Source organism: Triturus cristatus, chromosome 1_1, assembly GCF_964204655.1.
Source record: "Triturus cristatus chromosome 1_1, aTriCri1.1, whole genome shotgun sequence".
Lineage (NCBI taxonomy): Eukaryota > Metazoa > Chordata > Amphibia > Caudata > Salamandridae > Triturus > Triturus cristatus.
In genome coordinates, this window is record NC_140579.1 from 695264307 (window position 1) to 695283623 (window position 19317).

Genomic DNA, 19317 nt, shown 5'->3' on the forward strand with positions numbered 1-19317 from the left:
GTATATACCTGAAGAGGTTATTAAGGATTTTCATAAAAGTGGGGATATTGCGCAATTGTTTGCCGCTTATGAATTAGCCATGGTGTCCCACCGGGTCCCTGAGAAGGATTGGGGAGCGGGGTTGTGGGGACGCTTTGTGAGTGAGGGGAGGGTTACCTTGTTGGACCTACCCCCAGAAAGTAGGATGATTTATGCCCACATGAAGGAAGCTTTGATTACCCGCTATGGTTTGACCCCTGAAATGTACAGGCAGAGATTTAGAACCTGCAAGAAGATAGAGGGTACCACGTGGGTTGAATATGTGTCTTTTTTTGGCAGAGCAATGGAGCGCTGGGTAAAAGGCAGCAAAGTAGAAACTTTTGAGCAACTGTATGACTTGATTGCATGGGAGCATTTTTCTAGTAACTGTTTTTCCTGAGCTACGCCAGCATCTGATAGATTGCAAGCTGACTAACCCTAGGAAGCTTGCTGAGGAGGCGGATCGCTGGGTGAGCACCCGGGTTCGCAAGGGTCCAGTGGGAGACTTCGCCAAAGGTGGGCAGGGTCCCCAGCAGAGAGGTGGGGGGGACAGGGGTAAACCAAGGGAGTTCCACCGAAGGCCCCAAGATAATTCCCAAGGGAACCAGGCAGTGGTGTCCCAGCCTCCCCAAGATAAGAAGCCAATGCCCCCAACAGGTAGGCCTGTTCCAAGGGGGCCCCCTACTTGTTTTAAGTGTGGCCAGGTGGGCCACAGGTACTTTGATCCCCAGTGTCCCCAAAGGGATACTCCTGCACCACCCCGCCAGCTTGCTAGTGTAGCCCTGGGGGAAGAGGAGATGGGTGCCCAAGGTGGGTGGGATCCCGTAGAATTGACCCTTGTCTCACTAGGAGACTTTGAAATGGTTCCTAAGCCTGCACTGCCTGATAACACTAAAAAATACAGGCAGTGGGTAACCATCAATGGCCATAGAGTGGAGGCTCTGAGGGACACCAGAGCCAGTGTAACTGCTGTCAGCTCCCGGTTGGTGTCCAAAGAGCAGGTTGTGCCCCATGCATTCTACCCAGTAGTGTCTGCAGACAACACAGAGAGCCAATGTGAGGTGGCTCAGGTTCCCTTTGAGTGGGGGGGGGTCTCAGGAACTCTTCAGGTGGCTGTGAGGCCCGCCATGCCTGTGGACTGTCTGTTGGGCAATGATTTAGAGAACTCACCGTGGGCTACAGTGGAGAGGAGAGCTCACTTGCAAATGTTGGGACTGCCTGAGTGGGCATGTGCTACCACTCGGTCCATGGCAGCCAAAGAGAGTGTTGAAAAAGACCTGGAGCCTGAGAATATGGCCCAGGTCCCTGCCTTAGAGGGAGGGGGCAGGGGGCGCGGGAAACCGGCCCCCTTGGTTCCCACGGCCCAGGAGGGAGCAGACCCTGAGGGGGATGCCCTGGAGCCTACCGGGGAGCAGAGTACCGACCTGGGGGACCTGCCTGATCTGACCCAGTGGCAGCAGGAAGGGGGGCCCACCAGGGAGGAGTTTTGTGAACAGCAGAGAACTTGCCCCTCTCTTGAGGGTATGCGGCAACAGGCTGCAGCCCAGGCAGCAGGTGATATGTCCGGTTCACATCTGATTTATTGGGAGAACAGTCTCCTGTATAGCGAGCCTAAGGTTGCTGAGCCGGGGTCAGCCCGTGTGCTGGTGGTACCCGAGTGCTTCAGAACCTTCCTACTGGGGTTGGCTCATGACATTCCATTGGCAGGACATCTGGGGCAGACCAAGACCTTTGAAAGGCTGGTCACCCACTTTTATTGGCCCCAGATGCGCAAGAGTTCAGATACGTATTGTAGGACCTGTGAGACTTGCCAGGCAAGTGGGAAGAGTGGGGGAAGATCAAAGCCCCACTCCAACCCTTCCCAGTTGTTAGCACCCCATTCGAGCGAGTGGGCATTGACATTGTGGGGCCTCTGGACCCCAAGACAGCCATGGGCAACAGGTACATCCTGGTCTTGGTGGACCATGCCACCCGGTACCCTGAAGCCATCCCGCTCAGGACAGTGACGGCCCCCGTGGTGGGACGTGCACTGATGGGGATCTTCTCCCGTGTGGGGTTCCCCAGAGAGGTGGTGAGCGACAGGGGGACCAACTTCATCTCCCAGTATATGAAGTCTCTGTGGTGCTTTTTGTGGCTGACTTCTTGTGTGTCTCTCATCCCCAGGTACTTGCGCATGCCGTCTGCTGGTTGCATTGTTGTGGCACTGCTATTCCTCATGGACACGTCATCGTGTGCTGACTCAGCGTTACACGCACGGACAAGTTTGGAAGTCTCCTTAGGGTAAGGGATGCATCAGGGGTGTATTGGGTGTGGCTGTTGTTTCCGATGTGTGCACACTGCCCCTGTCGATGTTTGGTTCCTCTGCAGACATGTCGCATCACCATGGGACACATGACATGTAGCTGGGTACACCTGAATAGTTGGTTAGACTTGTTGACAGTCATCTGAGATGGGATAGTGGATTGTGATGATGGCATCAATGTGTGTAACACTGCCCTCGGACACATACGGTTTGCATTGGCTTGACATGGTGTGGGACTTCCACATCAGAGGATCAATGGTGTATGGCAGCCTCTCCGTGAGCAGCAGGGGGTGTTTAGCTGTTAGCCGACACTTGTGTGCCAGTTCCATGGCTATCACGCATTTGTGCTGCAGAAGGGGGGTTCCAGTGTTGGACCCACATGTTAGTCCACATGTCCTGTTTATGTGCACTCCGAGTTGCCTCTGCATTCCCGAATACATGAATAATAAAGGTGTCCCTATGCCTCCAAGGTGCCTATTCTCAGTCAATGCTGGTGTGTTGCCACGGTGCATACGGCATGTCTGGCATGGTTTTCCGTGATAGTGGCTATTTGTCTATGTGTCGAGTAGCAAGATGCAAGCTGTTTGTGTGGGATTAGACTGTGTATTGTGCATGATGTCCATGACTGTGTGGGTATTGTGACATGTGCCATCCCCATGCATCCAACGTTGGCCAGGCCACCATTCTCTGCATCCACCTGACTCAAGCTTGCAGGACATGGTTCTGCCACCTGTCCACACATACCTGGGTGCCCCCCAGGACACTCCACATGATCCCTGACCTCTGCGCATGGCTGTCGCTGTACTCAATATGTCTGTCGGCACGGTTGTGCGGCCACCCCCTCAGCTGGTTGGGCCCATCACGGGTGTGTATGGTGCTCCATGTCTGTCTTGCCTAATACATTGTGACCCATGTGTGTCCTGTGCCAGACTCAGGCCCCAGGGTGTGGATGGATGAAGTCATATGAGAACTCAGGCATGGTTAGACTTAACAAGACACATGTAAGGTAATAATGCAAAATGTAGGCATCATCTCTTCATCGTGTAACTTTTTATTTTTGTTGGGGTACGTGGGGGGGGTATGACATGAGGGGCTTTCCGGGTGTGTGGAATCCAAAGTTCACTAGGGGAGTTGGTGTCCTTGCCATTGGAAATCCTCAGAGTCCATGCCACAGTCTTTGTCAACATTGGTCAGACAGTGACCAGCAAGTCCATGTGGCAGAGAATGTCTTTTGCTGATGTGCTGCTGTTGGTCCAGTGGGCCAGGTGCCAGGCCAGGTGTCCTGGGAGATGGTGCTGTTGCGCCGACCCTCACGGTCTTTTCCGTGGACGACACGCCCTCCTGCGGGAACCCTCAGAAGCAGGCCATGACGATGTTTGGGATGCTCCGTCGGATGTCTCCTCCTCCTCCTGATCCCTCCCTGCGGGTGGTGATGTTCTACACCTGGCGGCACAGGGAGGGTTGCCCATGTTGTCGGCTATCTGACGGAGTGTACTGTGAATTCCCGTGAACACCGTCACGAGCTCAGCCTGTCTGTCCTCCATCCGCCCTTGGTGTCGCAGTAGACAGGCATGTTGCTCCGCATGTTGCTGGGCCTGCTGGGTCTTGATCTCCTCGAGGATGGACACAACCTGGGCCATGCCCGTGGTGAACTGCCGGTATGTGTCCAGGATGTTTCTGACATGGGAATATACCAGTTCCGCAGCCAACTGGTCAGGCTCGCGCCTCCGCCGTCTTCCACTCCCACCACCCCTGCCCACTTGCACCTGGCCTGCCCTTGTGGGCACATTGGGTCTCCGGGACCCCTGAGGGGTGGCATTAGCGTTGTCGCCTGCCTCCTCCTGGGTGCCTGGTACACCGTGTCCCTCCTGGTGAGCCTGGCTGCATTGTGGTGGTGGGGCAGGGATCCTGGGTGTCTCCTGGGATGTGGCAGGAGTGGGGGTGGTGGTTGGCCCAGTTGTACCTGACGCAGGTGCTGCAGGTGGTTGGACACCAGAGGGGCCAGGTTGGTCGGGGTCGTCCACAGAGTGGTGAGAGTCATCGCTGCCGGTGGGATCGGCATCCCGCAGAGCCGGGTCCTGTGAGTCTTCCCCCCCAGTGTTGGGGGGTGATCCACGACGTTGACCTGTTTGTGAGAGAGACAATGTTATTTATGTTCCATGCAACATCCATGTTTCATTCGTTTCAAAGTTGGCACATTTCCTCTGGGAATTTGGATATGTCTTGCATTCCACTCACAGCGCACTTGTACATGGGTATGTCCCTTGGCCACAGCTTTTGAGACTTTACCTATGTGTGGCACAGTCTTACTTGCTGCGTCAATTGTGACTGCAGTCAGCAGTGGAGTGAGCAGGTGTGGCGAGCCATGCATTGGTGCCTTCCGTGTTGCACTGTACGTGGGCACATGGAGTTGTTCCACACACTTATATAATGCAGGTAGCTGTCGTTGTGCTCGTGCACAGGTTGAGACATGGCCCTGTGTTTTGCCATGGAGAAGAGAGGGGTATTGAGGCACTGGCCACCCTTGTCTACATGCACGCAGTCCACCTGCTGACGAGCAGACATTCCCACACCCCACAAGGCTGAATTGGTCTCCCTGTGTGTCCCTTTCTCACTCCCTCTCTGTCCCCCTCTCCCTCCCTCCCTGTGTCAACCTCCTCCCTCTGTCCGTCTCCCTGTGTCTCCCTCCCTCTCTCTCCCCCTCTCCCTCCCTCTGTGTGTCACCCTCTGGCACCTCAGCCCAGCTTCCTAGGCACACACTTTTAGCAGATCTTTGAATGGCCCTTGGCTTGTTGATGTGAGTTTGTTTCTGATCTCCAGGCACCCATTGGGTCTAGTGTCTGTATCTGCGCTGCTGCTGTGGTGGTGTGTGCTGCCACTCTTTCACAGTGTTGGCTGTTCATTAGCTGCTGTCATGTGCAAAAACGTGCCTTCACCCCCATGTCTTAATGCAAGGCGTCCGCCATTTGCTGGCAAGTCTTTCCTGTGTGGGGACACACTGTTTGTCTGGCTGTGACCTAGGCCATATGGGCAGAGGGCATTGTTGTCTGCTTCTGAGTTGCACTATGTGATTTTTGGGGCCCACACTCCCGCCATCCGGCTTACCGTGTCTTGTGTTGGTGTTTTCTGTGGCCTGTGACTTGGCATTGTCCAGCTGGGTGCATGGGGCATGGTGGTGCTAGTGGCATGTGCGTGTTCATGGAGTGTGGTTGAGTCATGCGATAGCTTGGGGTGGTTGCGTGACTGATTGTGAGTTTGGTTGTGGATGACGTTCCCTCCATGTGAGGTGAGTTGTTTGTGTACTCACCCGGGTCTCAGAGTCCTTCTAATCCGTCCACTGCCACCACCGGCAGTATGGCCATCACCCTCTCCTCCCAGGGATGGTATTGTACGGGTCTGCGGGGCAGCCCTCCTCCAGTGATGTTGGCCTGGTTGTGGTCGTCGGTCATTTTGGCTCGGATCCTCCTCCGCAGATCGTACCACCTGGCTTGGCATTCATGCCTGGTCCTTCTGGTGGACGCAACAGCATTCACAGCATCGACAATCCTCTGCCACATGGCTGTTTTTTCGGAAATGCTGGTCTGTCTGACCAATGTTCCAAAGAGGTGTGGCTCGACTCTGAGGATTTCGTCGACAAGGACCTCCAACTCTTGGCTAGTGAACTTTGGATTCTTGTTAGTGGGCATGGTGAGGGGTGTGGGTGTGGATGGTTGTGGGGGTGTGGGTGTGGATGGTTGTGGGTGTGTGGGTGTGGTTGTGCATGTGTGTGAAAAAATGTGATGAGGGGGTGTTTGTGAAGGTGTGTGTGTGAAGGTGTGCAAGTGTAAGGTGTAGTAAAGGTTCAAGTATGGTGCTGTAGGTTGTCTGTGGGGTCTGGCAGCAGTGAGTCTGTTGCAAAGGCTCATGGTTTGTGTCTGTGGGCCCTTTTTATTGGCCCATTGGTGGGTGTGGCTGTGTTTGAACTTTGAGTGGGTGTGTTATAAGGAGTGGTTGTGTTTTGGGCCTCTGTTTGGGATTTTGGCAGTTGCAGGTCAGTGAATGTGTTGTATTTGTGCTTGTTGGACAAGTTTTGTGGCTTTGTGCCATTCGAATAGTGTATTCTTGTGTTGTTGTGCATTGTCCTGGTTGTGTACGTGCATTTTTAGCGTGTGTACGGTGTGTACTTCGGCAATTTTGTTGTACAGTGCTGTCCTTGTGTCTGGCTTGGTACGACTCGTACATGCGCGATGTTGTGTGAAGGTGCTGGTGTTGGTGCCTGGGGTGCGCTCCGTACTTAGAATGTTGGGGTGGGGGTACGCTCCATACATACGCGGGTGAGGGTACGGGTCGTACATACACGGTTGGGGTGGGGGTATGCTGCATACGTACGCGGGTGAGGGTACGGGTCCTACATACACGGTTGGGGTGGGGGTATGGGTCGTACATACACGGTTGGGGTGGGGGTATGCTCCATGCATACGCGGGTGAGGGTACGGGTCGTACATACACGGTTGGGGTGGGGGTACGCTCCATACGTACGCGGGTGAGGGTACGGGTCCTACATACACGGTTGGGATGGGGGTACGGTCCGTACATACACGCTTGGGGTGGGGGTACGCTCCATACGTACGTGGGTGAGGGTACGGGTCGTACATACATGGTTGGGGTGGAGGTACGCTCCATACGTACGTGGGTGAGGGTACGGGTCGTACATACATGGTTGGGGTGGAGGTACGCTCCATACGTACGCGGGTGAGGGTACGGGTCGTACATACACGGTTGGGGTGGGGGTACGCTCCATACATACGTGGGTGAGGGTACGGGTCGTACATACACGGTTGGGGTGGGGGTACGGGTCGTACATACACGGTTGGGGTGGGGGTACGCTCCATACGTACGCGGGTGAGGGTACGGGTCCTACATACACGGTTGGGGTGGGGGTACGGTCCGTACATACACGCTTGGGGTGGGGGTATGCTCCATACGTACGTGGGTGAGGGTACGGGTCGTACATACACAGTTGGGGTGGGGGTACGCTCCATACATACGCGGGTGGGGGTATGGGCCGTACGTACGGGGGTGTACATACACGGGTGGGGGTACGTCTCGTACATACACGGGTGTACATACACGGGTGTACATACACGGGTGTACATTCACGGGTGGGGGTACGTCTCGTACATACACAGGTGTACATACACGGGTGGGGATTCGACTCGTACATAGGAGGGCTGGGGGGGGTGTTGGGCGCGTATGTGGGCACATGTCTCCATGGTTGCTATGGGAGTTCGGTGCGGACGGTGTTTTTTCCATACGGTTGTAACATCGGACGCACGGGATGGATCGTACTAGCGCGGTCGGACTTCACTTTTCACATTTGTATGGTAAATCGTCCGAGGATGTGTCGGACACATTTTCCGACCCGAGGACGTTTGGGGAATTATTCCCAATGCGATTCGTATGGACTTTTTCCCATGCGAATCGTACTTGGCAGTTTGTACGGCACTTGTACGATTCGTACGGTAAAAAGACCGGAGACGAGTCATACGGGGAATTTTTTTACAGGATCGTAATCGGCACCCGAGTGTCTTTTTACAGCAGCCCATGAGGAAGGTGGTGGTTCCCTGAAACGCATCGGGCATTTTAATGTTTTGTGATGCGGAAAGGCATGCTGACCTGGAAGCCCGGAGGGCAGAGATCTGTTGAGTGCTTCTCAAATGCTTTGGGTATTTTTGTTGATTCATATATATATATATATATATATATATATATATATATATATATATATATATATATATATATATATATATTCACTGAAAAACCATAGGTTTCAGGCACGTTATAGTTAGGAATTAGCATTTAAAAAACCTTAGAAATTCACTGAAAAAAACCATAGGTTTCAGGGGCGTTATAGTTAGCTGGACTTTTCACTCGTACAAAACCATTGAAATTCCCGCGTTATAGTTAGTTCAGCTAACTATAACTCGCGCGCCCGCAATGCACTGCTGATGACGTCACATATTACATCACTCATGACATGGTCAGTGACATCACTCATGACATCACGGATGACATCTCAAATGACATCACTCATGACATCACTCATGACATCACTCATGACATCATCCAGTGAATGTGTGTTTTTCTGAAAATTACATATGTTTTATATATGTATATCTCAAGGTCGATGGAAGAATAAATGGGTATATAAGTGTCTAAATGGATGATTTGTTTTTGAAACATTTATTGTATAACTGACTGATTAAGTGTATCTTAGTGAATACATGGCTTAGTGAGTAATGTTTAAATATGTAAATATCTGTATCAGTCTCTCACTTTGTGTATAAGTGGCTGCATGGGTTGGTGAGTAGCTACATGAGTGTATATAGGTTATTAGTTGGTTTTTTGTGTATCAGTATGAGTGTCTGAGTGTCTGTATGGTTCGGTGAGGGGTATTACGTAGTGCATAGGTGCATGAATGAGTGACTCACTGTTTGTATGTGTTGAAGACAGCATGTGTGCAGGACTGTATGGGTGGCTGAGTGTGTGCATGGGTGTGTTAGTGAGTGAATGACTGTCTCAATAGTATCTTTATGAGTAACTACATATGTTTTAAACGAGTATATGTGACTATTGGTGTATATAAGTGAGTATATGTGAGAGTGAGAGATTGAAAGAGTTCCTGTATGAATAAGTATGTGTTTCTATAAGTGATTGTTTAAAAGACTAAGAATGTGTAAGTTTCTGTAGAAGTAAGTGTGGTGGTGTGTGTATAACTGTATATGCAAGTAAATGGATGTTTGATTCTTTATTAGCATGAGTGACTATGTGTGTGAGTAACTCTATGGATGAATGGTGTTGTGTAACAGGATGTATAGGTGTATGAGTACATATGATGAGTGAGTACATGTATGAGTGACTGTATAGGACTGTTGGTGAATGAGTGGATGTGTATGTGGATCTTAGAATTACTGAATAGGTTGTTGTAACTGGTATTGGCATGTCCATTGTTTTGAAAATTTTAGTTTCTATTTTTGAATGTGTGTATCAAAGGTTATATTAGGGGGAGAGGAGGTCTGCCACTCTATCACAAGGATGATGCCATCATTGATGTCATCAGTGATGTCATTTGAGATGTCATCAGTGATGTCATGAGTGATGTCACTGACCATGTCATGAGTGATGTACTATGTGACGTCATCAGCAGTGCATTGCGGGAGCGCGAGTTATAGTTAGCTGAACTAACTATAACGGGGGAATTTCAATGGTTTTGTATGAGTGAAAAGTCCAGCTAACTATAACGCCCCTGAAACCTATGGTTTTTTCAGTGAATTTGTAAGGTTTTTTAAATGCTAATTCCTAACTATAACGAGCCTGAAACCTATGGTTTTTTCAGGGAATTTCAAAGGTTTTTTAAATGCTAATTTCTAACTATGCCTACAGAGATAGGACATGTGAAGAAAGAAGAAAAAATGCACAGAAAGAAAAAAAAGAAATGCAGAAAGAAGCAACAGAAGTCCTCAAAGACGAAGAAAAGTGCAGGAAGAAGGAAAACGTGCAGAAAGAACAAACAGAAGAGCAGAAAGAAGCCTTGTTGCAAAATCATCCTGTACCCTCAACTTTTTCAGATGGATACTGGTGGTAACTGAGTCTGACTAACCAGTCCTAGAGCCAGTGCTATGTTAAAAGACACTCAGAATACATACAGTGAAAACACCTACATACACTAGGGAACACTATGCGTTGGGGTCCCACTGTGATTAGCATGACCGCCTCTGTAAGCCCCTAGTATATAATAGGGCAGGGGATTAAAACTACCTATTAAAACGCGCCACAGGGCGTGTTTGCACACGTCACCTCAGGCCCTGTCCCCTCCCTTCCCCACTGTGTAAACACGCCCTGTGGCTGTTTTAAGTTGGGAGATTAAGTCCCCTTGAATCCTGAGGGTCCCTAGGGTCCAACTAGACCACGAGGTACCTCCAGTAAGCGCCACAGAGCTGCGTTGCAGAGAGATGTAAAAAGGGGCACGGACTAGACCACCGCTCTGCAACACAGCGCAGTGGCGCTTACTGGAAGCACCTGGTGGGCTAGTTGGCCCCCATGGTCCCTCAGGATTGAAGGGAAATTATTTCCCCAACTTAAAACGCGCCACAGGGCTTGTTTGTAAACGTTAACTCAGGCCCCGTCCCCTCCCTTCACCACTGTGTTAACACGCCCTGTGGCTGTTTTTATTTGGGAGATTAAGTTCATTTGAATCCTGAGGGTCCCTAGGGTGCAATTAGCCCACTAGGTACCTCCAGTAAGCGCCACAGAGCTGCGTTGCAGAGAGGTGTAAAAAGTGGCACGGCCTGGACCACCTCTCTGCAACACAGCTCAGTGGTGCTTACTGGAAGCACCTGGTGGGCTAGTTAGCCCCAGGGGGCCTCAGGATTGAAGGGGAATTATTTCCCTAACTTAAAAGGCGCCATAGGGCGTGTTTGCACATGTCACCTCAGACCCCGTCACCTCCCTTCCCCACTGTGTAAACACGCCCTGTCGGCATTTTTTAACTTGGGAAATTAAGTCCCTTTGAATCCTGAGGGTCCCTAGGGGCAAAATAGCCCACTAGGTACGTCCAGTAAGCGCCAATGCAGAGAGGTGTAAAAAGGGGCACGGCCTGCACCACCTCTCTGCAACATAGCTCAGTGGTGCTTACTGGAAGCACCTGATGGGCTAGTTAGCCCCCAGGGGCCCTCAGGATTGAAAGGGAATTATTTCCCCAACTTAAAACGCGCCACAGGGCGTGTTTGCACACGTCACCTCAGGCCCCGTCCCCTCCCTTCACCACTGTGTAAACGCACCCTGTGGCCGTTCTAAGTTGAGAGATTAAGTCCCCTTGAATCCTAAGGGTCCCTAGGGTCAAGCTAGCACACTAGGTACCTCCAGTAAGCACCACAGAGCTGCGTTGTATAGAGGTGTAAAAAGGGGCGTGGCCTCAGAACACCTGTCTGCAACGCAGCTCCCTGGCACATACTGGAGATACCTGTTGGGCTAGTTGGCCCTCAGGGGCCCTCAGTATTGAAGGGGAATTAATTCCCCAACTTACAACTGGCCAGGGGGCACGTTTGCAGAGTGCTGCAAGGAGGGGGTGTGGCCTCCGGCGCGATGCTGGTCTTTTATTTATTTTAGTTTTTTTAAGAAGGAGGGCTGTGTGGCCCCCCTTCTTTTTCTAATTTATTGGCCCTGGGGACCCCATCCCCCAGGGCCTGCACCCTAATTTTTTTAGTTGAAAAAAATAAATTTGACCCTCCCAAGGCCTTCATCGGCCCCGGGGACCCCAACCCCCGGGTCATGGCCTTTTTTTTTAATTATTCTTTAGGAGGGGGGCTGCGTTGCCCCCCTCCTCAGGCCACTTATGGCCCCAGGGACCCCAAAGGGGCCTTTGTTTTTTATTATTTAAAAAAAATATATATTTATAGAAACACCTAGGACATGCTGGACAAACCGTATGTACCTATCACCATGACGATTTGCGTGATATTCATTAAAAGGCGATTATGCATACAATGAATCCACGTGGAATGTATTTACACCGCTAGTGAAGCTCTGATGTGTCTGACGCCCTACCGTGCCTAATCCCGGCTCCCCCGCCGGTGGGTACTCTCCAAGTAGACACCCTTGTTGTGTATTTATAAAAACATGGGTAGCAATTGACGGGCACATTTAATACACACGCACACCAAGCCATTCAAAGGGGATTCGACAAAAATTCGACCAAACTATGCAAGAAACCCCCCTCACGGTTAATAAAACACACATCCACCACCGGATGTGTAATACTTTTTATTTTACTCTCTGGAAAGGAGACGAACCTCACTTGAGAGTCACAGCGTGCTCCTGGCTGAGCCCAATGCTGTGTTACACCCACCAGTGCCCGCCGAGTGCCACACACCTCTGTGTTGTATTCCACCAGCTAGTGCGTATGCTATGACACTCTCTAGCCCATGTGCACTGTAACACCACCCCGTGAATATGTCATGCCACACTTGCCTTCGCACGGGTTATATTGCCCCATCTAACGTGCCTTCCTCGATGCCTATGTTATAACGCACAGCGCTTTGCCATACATATTACAATCTGGGATCCATATCTTTGTCACAGTGCACATGCAACGTTACACTCCCCAGCACATATTTTATATTACAACTTTAGAGACTAGTTAGGTTACACAACACTGCCCTGTGCTCCAAGGCGCATATCGCATAGCACGTGCTAGTGCCTGTGCTATCTCGCGCTCTCCAATGAATCTGTCATTGCGCACAATGTATTGCATATTATATTTCACGCCCGGTTCATCTTATATCACACTTTTTGGTGCATAGTTTATACCATATACTATATCTAGTTTTCATTTTCAATCGTGCTCTCAGGACTATGTTCTATATAACACTGCGTCCACCTACCCTTTTCACGGGCATTACATTTTGCGATGGGGGTGGAGGGTCAGGGGGTGTTTCTGCCAAGTGAGCCCGGAGTCACAGTCACAAACGTCCTCTTCTTCCTGAATAAAAGTGAGATTATGCTGCATACTTGTTCATATGTTAAGTAGTTCGCACAGACATACATTTTAAAAACAATAAAGTTCCTAATACCCACCTTCTCTGAACAGTTAGCTTGCTGCCCCATCCACCTCCTCCCTATCCTCTGTTGTCTGAATCCATGGACTAGCCTCCTCCCTCCTGCCATGCATGGTCTGATGTGCTGCCACTGCCCTCCATTTAGCATGATGTACCAGTCAACTCCTCCTGCCCTCCATTGCCCAATTATATGGCCCATCATTGACCTCCTGCTTAGCCTCTGTGCTTAGCTTGCTGCCCCTATTCTCCTTCCCCCTGCCCTCCGATGTCTTTGTGCATGCCCCTGCTCCATCCTTTTTGCCCACCATGTTCCATGGACCTGCCACTCCTATCTACTCTGAGTGTTCTGTTGAGCTGCCACTCCCCTCCCACCTGCCTAGCATTGTCAGATGACTGTAACCTGTCCCTGCCACCTCCACCCTGCCTGTCCACATGCCATGCCCCTATCCCCTTCTTCCTGTCCTCCATGGTCCATTTTACTGCCACACCCTTCTGCCCTCCCTGGTCTGTTGTGCTGCAACTGCTCCTCCTGCCTGCCCCGCGCGGTCTGTTGTGAGGCCCCTTCCCCTAAACTCTTTGTCTGTGCCCAGGTCCTGACCCTCCCTTCTATCCTCCATGGTCCTTTGTGCATGCCCCTGCACCCTCCTTCTTGCCCATCATAGCCATTGTGCTGCCACTAACCCTCCCGCTTGCCATGCATGGTCTTCTGTGCTGCCATGGCCCCTCCCACCTTCCCTGTGTGGTCAGCTAGCTGCCCCTGACCCCCACCCACCTTCCCTCCATGGTCTGTGTGTATGCCATCATAGTCTCATTGTTGCTCTCCATGGTGTGTCTTGTTTCTAGTGCCCATCCTGCCTGACCTCCAAGGTCATCTTGCTGCTCCTGCCCTGCCCCCTTGCCCCCAGCCCTCTGTTTCCATGTGCAGACCCCTATTCCCTCCCTCCTGGCTTGTCTGTTCCATTGCAATGCCCCTGATCCGTCCCTCCTGCCCTTTATGGTCTGTTATGCTGCAGCTTTCTCTCCTGTCTGTCCATTATGGTCAGCTAGCTACCATTGCCTCTTTCCCCTCTATTCTCTGTTGTCAATTTGCATGGTCCTGTCCCCTCCCTATTGCTTTCTATGGATTGCTGTGCTGCACTCCCGTCCCACATGCCCTGTGTGGTGTATTGTGCTGCTGCAAACCCTGATGCCTGCCCTGTAGGGTCAGTTTGGTGCACCTCTCCATGTTATCTGTCCTCTGTTATCCGAGTCCATGTCCCTACCCCAATTCCTCCTGCCTACCATGATCCAATGTACCATACTTGCGAACATTTTGAACTTGGTAAGAGGGAGATTTTGAAAAAAAACTGGGGTATTGATTTTCCCCTTTGAGTTACATTGAAAAAGAGGAGATTGTAGACAGGACACAGATCAAATAAAGCCCATTTGAGCTTAAAAACATTGGACGTTTCCTGGCTGTAACGGGTCTGTTGGCATGTATGGTTGTACTACCACTGCCTCTTCCTTCTGCCCACAATGGTCTATTATATTGCCACAGTCTCTCTTGCCAGTCCTGTATTGTTGGTTTGTTGCCCCTGCCCCCCTTTCCACTGCCCTCCATAGTCTGTTGTGCTGCCACTGCCCTTCCTGCCTGCCCAGTGTCGTCAAATTGTTGCCTCTGCACTCTCCTACCTGCCTTCGATTTTCAGAGTCCGTGCCCCTGGCCTCTGCCTCTCAACAGTATCCCAATGAACAACTAGATTGCTAACATTCTATATTTATTACAAAAGTGTGGAACGCCTGAAGTCATCTTGATGTAATCAAAACTGTAATACCTAGAGCATTTCCTATAGAAATTACATATATGAGAGGGTCTTATTTGCATCAAAATTATTGTTAGTGCTCTAAAAAACTAAAATGAGGACATATTTTCTGAGTTTTCAAATAGCGACAAAGAACTTTTAAATTATTTGTAATCTTTATGTTTTTTTATCCAGTTGACCACTTGATTAAATGTTGCACCTAGGGGAGAGAATGTGGTGTTACTTCCAGAGCTGCAGACTTTGCAACTAGGGAACCAGGTTGGAGTTTCTGCTTCAGCTCAACATTCTGTGATTCTGGTCAAATCACTTAATCTCCCCATGTCTACAACCAAAATGAATTTGATCTTGTGTGATGTAACCAATGCTCATGTAAAGTACTCCAATACCTGACCAGTCTGCACTATATAAAACGGCAAATACACAAAAATTTAGTGTTTTGCACATTTCTGTCATTGGGCTACATGTGGGCTACATCTGGGTGATATTTGTCCTTCATTTGGGCTATTTTGGGAGATTTATTTGTTATGAAGCTTCCTAATTTCCTCATATACTCTAGTCTCCTTAGTAGGAAATACGTTCAGTTTTTTACTTTGGTTCCATCAAGAAGGCATTCAGATGTGTCACACATTTGCCATAAATTCTGAATGTTAGCACTCTAGTTGCTCATTAGATCACTGTAGTAAAGCTACTGCTCACCAGGGAATTCTGCTGCTGGTATTCAAAGTGCATGTTTCAGTCTGCATGTCAGACTTTTTTTATGAAATAGAAGAGGATTTGAGAGTCAAAATGTGCCCTAATTTTTCTTTCTGCAGCACTAATCATAAATTCTATGACAAAATGAACCCCCTCATTTTGTTCCTTTGTAAATTAAATGTTTTAAGTGTTACCACTTTATTAAAATCAAGATGGCTTTAGGTGTGCCATACTTTTGTCATAAGTAAGACTGTTAGTGCTCTAGTTGTTCGTTAGAACACTCTGGGACAATCTGTCATTGGGCTACACTTGGGCTACATCCGGGTGATATTTGGGCTACATTTGGGCTCTTTTGTCTCTGGTGGCCTTTTTGGGAGACTTATTTGTTATGAAGTTTCCTAATTTCCTCATTTACTACAGTCTCCTCAGTAGGAAATACTTTCAGTTTTTTACTTTGATTCCATCAAGAAGGCATTCAGATGTGTCACACATTTGCCATGAATTCAGAATGTTAGCACTCTAGTTGCTTATTAGATTACTGTAGTAAAGCTACTGCTCACCAGGGAAGTCTGCTGCTGGTATTGAAAGTGCTTGTTTGAGTCTGCATGTCAGAATTTTTTAATGAAATAGAAGAGGATTTGAGAAGTCACTCAAAATGTGCCCTAATTTTTCTTTCTGCAGCACTAATCATACTTTCTATGGCAAAATGAATCCCCTCATGTTGTTCCTTTTTAAATTAAATGTTTTAAGAGGTACCACTTTATTCCAATCAAGATGGCTTCAGGTGTGCCATACTTTTGTCATAAGTAAGACAGTAAGCGCTCTAGTTGTTCTTAAGAACACTCTGGGACATTCTGTCATTGAACTATACTTGGGCTACATCTGGGTGATATTTGGGCTACATTTGGGCTCTTTTGTCTCTGGTGGCCATCTTGGGAGATTTATTTGTTTTGATGTTTCCTAATTTCCTCATTTACTGCAGTCTCCTCAGTAGGAAATACTTTCATTTTTTTATTTTGGCTCCATCAAAAAGGCATTCAGATGTGTCACACATTTGCCATAAATTCTGAATGTTAGCACTCTAGTTGCTCATTAGATCACTGTAGTAAAGCTACTGCTCACCAGGGAAGTCTGCTGCTGGTATTCAAAGTGCATGTTTCAGTCTGCATGTCAGAATTTTTTTATGAAATAGAAGAGGATTTGAGAAGTCAAAATGTGCCCTAATTTTTCTTTCTGCAGCACTAATCATAATTTCTATGGCAAAATGAACCCCCTCATTTTGATCCTTTGTAAATTAAATGTCTTAAGTGTTACCACTTTATTCCAATCAAGATGGCTTCAGGTGTGCCATATGTTTGTCATAAGTAAGACTGTTAGCGGTCTTGTTGTTCGTTAGAACACTCTTGGACATTCTGTCATTGGGCTATACTTGGGCTACATCTTCGTGATATTTGGGCTACATTTGGGCTCTTTTGTCTCTGGTGGCCATCTTGGGAGATTTATTTGTTATGAAATTTCCTAATTTCCTCATTTACTGTAGTCTCCTTAGTAGGAAATACTTTCAGTTTTTTACTTCGGTTCCATCAAGAAGGCATTCAGATGTGTCACACGTTTGCCATAAATTCTGAATGTTAGCACTCTAGTTGCTCATTAGATCACTGTAGTAAAGTTACTGCTCACCAGGGAAGTCTGCTGCTGGTATTCAAAGTGCATGTTTCAGTCTGCATGTCAGAATTTTTTTATGAAATAGAAGAGGATTTGAGAAGTCAAAATGTGCCCTTATTTTTCTTTCTGCAGCACTAATCATAATTTCTATGGCAAAATGAACTCCCTCATTTTGATCCTTTGTAAATTAAATGTCATAAGTGTTACCACTTTATTCCAATCAAGATGGCTTCAGGTGTGCCATACTTTTGTCATAAGTAAGACTGTTAGCGGTCTTGTTGTTCGTTAGAACACTCTGGGACATTCTGTCATTGGGCTATACTTGGGCTACATCTGGGTGATATTTGGGCTACATTCGGGCTCTTTTGTCTCTGGTGGACATCTTGGGAGATTTATTTGTTATGAAGTTTCCTAATTTCCTCATTTACTGTAGTCTCCTTAGTAGGAAATACTTTCAGTTTTTTACTTTGGTTCCATCAAGAAGGCATTCAGATGTGTCACACATTTGCCATAAATTCTGAATGTTAGCACTCTAGTTGCTCATTAGATCACTGTAGTAAAGCTACTGCTCACCAGGGAATTCTGCTGCTTGTATTCAAAGTGCATGTTTCAGTCTGCATGTCAGACTTTTTTTTATGAAATAGAAGAGGATTTGAGAGTCAAAATGTGCCCTAATTTTTCTTTCTGCAGCACTAATCATAATTTCTATGACAAAATGAACCCCCTCATTTTGTTCCTTTGTAAATTAAATGTTTTAAGTGTTACCACTTTATTAAAATCAAGATGGCTTCAGGTGTGCCATACTTTTGTCATAAGTAAGACTGTTAGCGCTCTAGTTGTTCGTTAGAACACTCTGGGACAATCTGTCATTGGGCTACACTTGGGCTACATCCGGGTGATATTTGGGCTACATTTGGGCTCTTTTGTCTCTGGTGGCCATTTTGGGAGACTTATTTGTTATGAAGTTTCCTAATTTCCTCATTTACTACAGTCTCCTCAGTAGGAAATACTTTCAGTTTTTTACTTTGATTCCATCAAGAAGGCATTCAGATGTGTCACACATTTGCGATAAATTCAGAATGTTAGCACTCTAGTTGCTTATTAGATTACTGTAGTAAAGCTACTGCTCACCAGGGAAGTCTGCTGCTGGTATTGAAAGTGCTTGTTTCAGTCTGCATGTCAGAATTTTTTAATGAAATAGAAGAGGATTTGAGAAGTCACTCAAAATGTGCCCTAATTTTTCTTTCTGCAGCACTAATCATACTTTCTATGGCAAAATGAACCCCCTCATGTTGTTCCTTTTTAAATTAAATGTTTTAAGAGTTACCACTTTATTCCAATCAAGATGGCTTCAGGTGTGCAATACGTTTGTCATAAGTAGGACTGTTAGCGCTCTAGTTGTTCTTTAGAACACTCTGGGAAGCTGCAGTAGAACACAAAGGAATCAACTGACAGTCTCTGCCCTTGTTGGATGTACATGTTTTACTGAGAATGTCAGACTTCATTCTCACATGACTGAGAAAGATAATGTGAATTTACAGAAAATATGCTCTCAGTTTAGCTTATAGATCACCTTCCAAACCTCTGTGGGAAAAGCATGAAAAAATAGTTTTCTCTCAAACATGATTCATGATCTCACAGCAGAAGGCTTTTTCACATGGCAAAATCACCTTAGAACACACCACAATTCCTAAAATGAGTATGGAACCATCAACAAATGATTTATAATGTAACTAAAGTCTTAAAACCTTCTGTTAACTGCAATGCTTTTTAATGAGGTGCTATCATGTATATTGGTCCCAAGATGGCTGCCAACACTTCTTGGATGAAGTACTGACAGCCAATCAGATCTCACAATGAGATGTGTGGTTAGGCTCCGCCCAGATATATCTATCTTTTTAACTCTAATTTTCTCAGGAACTACTGAATGGATTTACACCATTTAAGCACAAGGCACGAGCCTGAACTGAGGACTACCTCTTTACCAAATTTGGTGTAATTCCGTTCAGCAGTTCGGGCTGTAGCTGCGTCAACAGGTCCTATGGGAAAAGGCATGGGGAAAATGTGTTTTGGGACCCCCCTTTTTTCTCGGCCCCCGCTTGACGAATCACCATGACATTTTCAGGATAGGAGCGGACCGGAGCTGGCCAAAAGTTTGAAAATTTCGCGAAGATTCGTCAATAGGCGCCAACGTTATTCCAAATAGAATGTTGCGGATTTCCTATGGAAAATAAGTCCTAAC